Here is a 7682-nt window from a genome sequence, read left to right as displayed (position 1 = left end):
GACTGTGATGTGTGGAGACCAAGAGGGGAAGCTGCTCAGTGGTGTCTGGTGGGACCCAGGATTTCAAGCTGGTGATTAGGTAGGTTGTGATAAGTAGTGATGGTGAGCAGACTGGAACCCCTGGTCCTTTGATGTGCCAGCTTTGCAGAGCCTGGGAACCCTTTGCTGCAGAAAAATCTTTGTTAATCATTGGATGGCTTGAGAGAAGGTTAAAATCAATGAGTGATTATGGGCATGGTGACATATTCCTGTAATCCCATCAGCTCAGGAGGTTGAGGCAGAAGGATCCTGAGTTCAAAGCCAACCTCAGCAAAAGTGAGATGCTAAGCAACTCAGTGAGACCCTGTCTCTAAATAAAATACAAAAAAGGACAGGAATGTGGCTCAGTGGTTGAGTGACCCTGATTTCAATCCCTGGTACCCTTACTCCAATTTTTTTTTTTTTTTACAATAAAAGCAATGGGTGATCTGTGCCTTTCCTCCCAGAGGACTGTTCAGGAAACTTTGCTTCTCATTCTCTGGTTCCTTGTGCCATGTCTGTTGGTGGCACAGCTTTTCTAGAGAGCAGGATTGATGGTTACTATGGAACCCACAGACTTCTCATGAGTTGTTCCATGGGGCCAGTTGCACTCACCTCTGTCTTCAAGTTTCCAAAATGCTGGTATAGTCCCATGAACATCTTCTTGGTTTTATTTCATCTGTTTTTAAACAAAAAGTGAGGATCTATTGAATTTCACCTAAAGTAATTAGCAAATAACATTTTTCCCCTTAGTTCACAGTGTCACAGCAAACCATCTAAAAGGTATTCATGAGCAGAGTAATGTTAATATTAATAAACCTAATGATGATTTAAAAGCAAATTGAAAATTTAATCTTTCATTAATTCATGACATAGTTATAGAAAGCCTAGTTATTATGACTTCAATAAAAGTTCTTTTGGAGATTATCACACTTTATTTGGAAAGAAACAGAAGGGCAAAAGTTTCTAAATCTAACTTGCAGTTCAAATCTTCCAATTCCTCCTCCTTTTCTGGAGGCAGGGTGAGGTTAAAGACTTCCTTTCACTCTTTTCTGCTTTCTTGTTATGGACTTCCCATCTCCTCCTGGCTGATGATTTATTTGAGTTTCTTAGGATGGAGGAGGCATAATCCAGGGGGTGGGAAACAACCTTCAAGAGCTGCAGCTTGACTAGACAGCACTGGACAGGTACCCAGGTGAAGAGCTGCAAGTGCTGGGTCAGGGGGCCCCCCGTAGCCCCAGACACAAATGTTTGCAAATTAAGCTCAGAAATACACCAGGAGTTTTTAAGGGAGTAAAAGCATCTCTGGTTTGTGAGATCACATGAGGAGAAGATGGTTGCCTGGGCCACTGCTCTGTCAGGTCACTGGCTCTGGAATAGAGCTCAGAACAGAAAAGGTCAGAGCCCAGTCAGAGGTTGCCCTGCCTCTCGCCTCCCTGTAACTGTGCTTTGGCAGCCTGCACCTTCTGATGGACTCAGCGCCAGTATCTGCAGCTGCTCAGTCTGCCAGAAGAGCTGTGTGAAGACAGGCCTGTCGGGAGGTGTCAGGAGTAGTAGGGATGAGAGCCTGGGCCTGGCTCCAGCACAGGAGTGAGTCTGAGCCGCACCAGGTTGTAGAGACGGCTGCATGGCAGCCTGGCAAAACTCCTCTGTCCTGACCTCTGAAGGTAAGGAGGAGCCCACATTGCTTTTGGGACCATGCTACATACCACTTTTAAATATGTTTATAAGGAACTGGCTTCAGAGTTATCACCAGGCACTGCTCACGGAGTTCGGTGAGAGGCCAGCACATGTTTCCAGAAGGTAAGACAGAGATACCCAATGAGGTCCGACCCCTCACACAGCATCCTCCTCACCCTCTCTCCTGTATAATAAAAGGTGTGAAGGTCATTACACCTCTCAGCACTGGGCTGGGGACACATGGGTGACTGGGTACCCTGCTTCAATTCTGGCTGATGGCGTGACTTTAACAGTGCATGTCTGGAATGTTAGAGCGGCATTTATGATCATTAGAAATAATCAAGTCCAGACCAAGGAAAAAGGTCTAAGAGAATGTTCAATAATTTATAGCTAAATGACTTTGGGACCTCAAGGTAGAATATCCAGGTGGTTCTTAAAGGACTCATAAATACTCAATTTAAAGGGGAAATATTAACATGGAGGTTTATGATCAGAGCATTGAAATTACATTGATCATCTCTACTCTGGCTCTAAAAATAAAAACGGAAGAATATTCCAGCTACCTAAGCAAGAAGGCTGCAAGCCATGTCTTGCAATGTAAAGTAACATCTGCCATTGGCACAGCTCAGGGACCTTGCTCCAGGAGACCTTCCTGGAAACGCCCCCAAGGACTCTCAATCGACCCAGCCTCTAGCCCCAACTCTGCCTGTCAGTGGTGAGTGTGTGCATCATTTGCTGTTATATTCTGTTTCTTTGAGGCAGAGAGGACACATATCAGAGTGAGAGAGGTTGATGGAGACAACTTCTCAGGAAGAGATCTGCCCATGAGCTGGAATGGGACCTTCCAAAGTTCTGGTTGTCCTGGGGCTGGCATGGAGAATGCAAAACAAGAGGTGATCTGAGGATCTTTGGTGAGGGTTTATAGTACAGAGGGGTGGACCACAATGAGAAGCGGAGAAGTGTGAGGCCTTCCTAGGGAAGCAGAGTGCCCAGGCCTCTCCTTAGATACCTGCAGCTCCTGATAGGGTTAAGGAATACCAAGCTGGTTCTGACACCTCCTAGAATGGAAATGACAGAAAAACTCACAATTCCTGCCCTACCTACCTTAGGATCTGTTGGAAAAATGCAGTAAGATCAGTTTTTACTGGAAAGAGATGAATTCTAGATAGGGCAGAGGGGTGGGAGGGAAAGGGAAGGGGCAAGGGATTAACAAGGATGGGGAATGTGATGGACATCATTACCCAAAGTACATGTATGAAGACATGAATTGGTGTCAACATGCTTTATATACAACCAGAGATATGAAAAATTATGCTGTATATGTATAATAAGAATTGTAATGCATTCCACTGTCATTTATTTTTTAAAAAGTCAATAAAAATAAATTTAAAAAAATGAGAAGCTAAAAAGGAGATTAATAATAATAAAATAAAATAAAATAAATAATTATAATAATTTCCCTGAAAAAAAAAAAGATCATCCTGGAAACTAAAAAGTGCAGTCCAAATGCAAGCTCCACAAAACACACATGAACGTTGATTAATTACTTCCTGAATGGACAAAGCCAACAAATGGGTGGTGGTGCAGAGGGGAGAAAAATCACTTCCCAGTAACTAAAAAGAATGAATCACTGCCTCTCCTAAGACATTCACTGGCCATATTGGGTGGATTGGTACATTAGTTAAGAATATATCCTGGGGCTCTCACTTGACTTCACACTCAGCTTTCTTACTCTCTGTGCCTCAGTTTCCTCATCTACAAAATAAGGCGATTGTGATATTTCCTATTGAAGATTTTCTGTCATGATCCTAGGATGTAAAATGCTCCATAAAAGAAACACTGAAAGGAAAAACAGGGCTAGAAAAAGAACCTAGAGGTGGAGTTATTGTTTTAGACAGGGCTTCCAAGGTCAGGAGACTGAACAATGCCTCAGGGAAAGATCTACACAGGGACCTCAAGAATTGAGCCCCAAGGCAAACTGACTTAGGAGGTTAGGAAAATAGCAAAGAAGTTGCCTTTTACCTAAGATTGCACAGCCAATTGGGTTGGAAAGAAGCAGGACAAGAGTCCTTGCCATTGTGCTGAGCATACTCCTTTGCAAAATGCTTGAGCCTCAGTGGGTGTGGGGCGCCATCAGCCTTCCCCCTCTTCACATGCAGGAAGGCGGCCTTGCCCAGCTTCAGGCGCTGCCATGCAGACAGTGCCTCCATCCTCTTCTTCTGGGTCTCTATGGCCCTGTGCTTCTCCTCCAGCGTCATGTGCAGCTGCACCAGCTCAGATGCCATGAGGCTGGCAGGATCCCAGCTGTGCCTACCTGGACTCTGCTCTTTCTTCTTCCACAGCATCAGAGGGGCTGGGCAGCTTTCCAATGCATCTGCTGTGGTCTTCTGGGAGCTGCTGGTACTGGACTTGCTTTCACAGCTGTTGCACCTCTGGAGCTTCCTCTCAGCAAAACTGAGAGGAAATTCAGAGCTGACAGCCCATGATCCACAACAACCCTCATCTGCCACTGGCCCTGGTTCCACCCCCATGAGCACTGCGCAGTGGCTGGTCTTTGGGGGACTTGGCAGTGCATGGCGGGGAGGGGCTTCTGTGGCCAGGGTGGTCTTGGAGGTGGCTTGATAGGGCAACCAAGGGCAATGCATGGGGGATGGAGGCAGCTAGCTCTGGCCCTCTATTGCCATGCATTTGGCGGGAGTCTGAGTCCTGGACCCTGGAGGAAGCACAGGGATGAGTGTGGGATGGAGGTGGTCGCTCTGGCGCTGCACTGGGCTGGGGACTGCAGAGATGGCTGCTGACCAATTGCCATCCAGGGTCAGAGCAGCCACAGCATCACGGGGTGGTCCTGGAGGTGTGGCAGCTGGGGATGGGGCGGGACATGAATCAGAGTGCTTCACAGCTGACAGCCAGTGATCCACAACCGCCCTCATCTGCTGCTGGCCCTGGTTCCACCCCCATGAGCACTGCGCAGTGCCTGGTCTCTGGGGGACTTGGCAGTGCATGGTGGGGAGGGGCTTCTGTGGCCAGGGATTTCTTGGAGGTGGCTTGATAGGGCAACCAAGGGCAATGCATGGGGGATGGAGGCAGCTAGCTCTGGCCCTCGCTTGCCAAGCATTTGGCAGGAGTCTGACTCCTGGATACTGGAGGAAGCACAGGGATGAGTGTGGGATGGAGGTGGTCGCTCTGGCGCTGCACTGCGCTGGGGATTGCAGAGATGGCTGCTGACCAATTGCATTCCAGGGTCAGAGCAGCCACAGAGTCCCATGGTGGTCCCAGAGGTGTGACAGCTGCGGGCGGGGCGGGGGGCGGGGCCTGAATCAGAGTGCTTCACAGCTGACAGCCTGTGATCCACAACCGCCCTCATCTGCTGCTGGCCCTGGTTCCACTCCCATGAGCGCTGCACAGTGCCTGGTCTCTGGGGGACTTGGCAGTGCATGGCGGGGAGGGGCTTCTGTGGCCAGGGTGGTCCTGGAGGTGGCTTGATAGGGCAACCAAGGGCAATGCGTGGGGGATGTAGGCAGCGAGCTCTGGCCCTCTCTTGCCATGCATTTGGCGGGAGTCTGAGTCCTGACACTGGAGGAAGCACGGGGATGAGTGTGGGATGGAGGTGGTCTCTCTGGCGTCGCGCGGTGGTCCGGGAGGTGCGGCAGCTGTGGGCGGGGCGGGGCCTGAATCAGAGTGCTTCACAGCTGACAGCCTGTGCTCCACAACCGCCCTCATCTGCTGCTGGCCCTGGTTCCACCCCCATGAGCGCTGCACAGTGCCTGGTCCATGGGGGACTTGCAGTGCATGGCGGGGAGGGGCTTCTGTGGCCAGGGTGGTCTTGGAGGTGGCTTGATAGGGCAACCAACTGCAATGCGTGGGGGATGGAGGCAGCGAGCTCTGGCCCTCTCTTGCCAAGCATTTGGCGGGAGTCTGAGTCCTGGACACTGGAGGAAGCATGGGGATGAGTGTGGGATGGAGGTGGTCGCTCTGGCATCGCGCGGTGGTCCGGGAGGTGTGGCAGCTGCGGGCGGGGCGGGGCCTGAATCAGAGTGCTTCACAGCTGACAGCCTGTGCTCCACAACCGCCCTCATCTGCCGCTGGCCCTGGTTCCACCCCCATGAGCGCTGCACAGTGCCTGGTCTCTGGGGGATTTGGCAGTGCATGGCGGGGAGGGGCTTCTGTGGCCAGGGTGGTCTTGGAGGTGGCTTGATAGGGCAACAAAGGGCAATGCGTGGGGGATGGAGGCAGCGAGCTCTGGCCCTCTCTTGCCAAGCATTTGGCGGGAGTCTGAGTCCTGGACACTGGAGGAAGCATGGGGATGAGTGTGGGATGGAGGTGGTCGCTCTGGCGTCGTGCGGTGGTCCGGGAGGTGTGGCAGTTGTGGGCGGGGCGGGGCCTGAATTAGAGTGCTTCACAGCTGACAGCCTGTGATCCACAACCGCTGTGTGGGATGGAGGTGGTCGCTCTGGCGCTGCACTGGGCTGGGGACTGCAGAGATGGCTCCTGACCAATTGCCATCCAGGGTCAGAGCAGCCACAGCTTAGCGCCCTGGTCCAGGAGGTGTGGCAGCTGCGGGTGGGGCGGGGCCTGAATCAGAGTGCTTCACAGCTGACAGCCTGTGATCCACAACTGCTGTGTGGGATGGAGGTGGTCGCTCTGGCGCTGCCCTGGGCTGGGGACTGCAGAGATGGCTGCTGACCAATTGCCATCCAGGGTCAGAGCAGCCACAGCTTAGCGCCCTGGTCCGGGAGGTGTGGCAGCTGCGGGCGGGGCGGGGCCTGAATCAGAGTGCTTCACAGCTGACAGCCTGTGATCCACAACCGCTGTGTGGGATGGAGGTGGTCGCTCTGGCGCTGCACTGGGCTGGGGACTGCAGAGATGGCTCCTGACCAATTGCCATCCAGGGTCAGAGCAGCCACAGCTTAGCGCCCTGGTCCAGGAGGTGTGGCAGCTGCGGGTGGGGCGGGGCCTGAATCTGAGTGCTTCACAGCTGACAGCCTGTGATCCACAACTGCTGTGTGGGATGGAGGTGGTCGCTCTGGCGCTGCACTGGGCTGGGGACTGCAGAGATGGCTGCTGACCAATTGCCATCCAGGGTCAGAGCAGCCACAGCTTAGCGCCCTGCTCAGGGAGGTGTGGCAGCTGCGGGCGGGGCGGGGCCTGAATCAGAGTGCTTCACAGCTGACAGGCTGTGCTCCACAACCGCCCTCATCTGCTGCTGGCCCTGGTTCCACCCCCATGAGCGCTGCACAGTGCCTGGTCTCTGGGGGACTCGGCAGTGCATGACGGGGAGGGGCTTCTGTGGCCAGGGTGGTCTTGGAGGTGGCTTGATTGGGCAACCAACTGCAATGCGTGGGGGATGGAGGCAGCGAGCTCTGGCCCTCTCTTGCCAAGCATTTGGCGGGAGTCTGAGTCCTGGACACTGGAGGAAGCATGGGGATGAGTGTGGGATGGAGGTGGTCGCTCTGGCATCTCGCGGTGGTCCGGGAGGTGTGGCAGCTGCGGGCGGGGCGGGGCCTGAATCAGAGTGCTTCACAGCTGACAGCCTGTGCTCCACAACCGCCCTCATCTGCTGCTGGCCCTGGTTCCACCCCCATGAGCGCTGCACAGTGCCTGCTCTCTGGGGGACTTGGCAGTGCATTGCGGGGTGGGGCTTCTGTGGCCAGGGTGGTCTTGGAGGTGGCTTGATAGGGCAACCAAGGGCAATGCGTGGGGGATGGATGCAGCGAGCTCTGGCCCTCTCTTGCCAAGCATTTGGCGGGAGTCTGAGTCCTGGACACTGGAGGAAGCATGGGGATGAGTGTGGGATGGAGTTGGTTGCTCTGGCATCTCCTGGTGGTCCGGGAGGTGTGGCAGCTGCGGGCGGGGCGGGGCCTGAATCAGAGTGCTTCACCCCTGACAGCCTGTGCTCCACAATGGCCCTCATCTGCTGCTGGCCCTGGTTCCACCCCCATGAGCGCTGCGCAGTGGCTGGTCTCTGGGGGATTTGGCAGTGCTTG

The sequence above is a fragment of the Callospermophilus lateralis genome, chromosome 7, assembly GCF_048772815.1.
Source record: "Callospermophilus lateralis isolate mCalLat2 chromosome 7, mCalLat2.hap1, whole genome shotgun sequence".
NCBI classification, from domain to species: Eukaryota; Metazoa; Chordata; class Mammalia; order Rodentia; family Sciuridae; genus Callospermophilus; species Callospermophilus lateralis.
Note: the sequence above shows the minus strand (reverse complement) of the source record.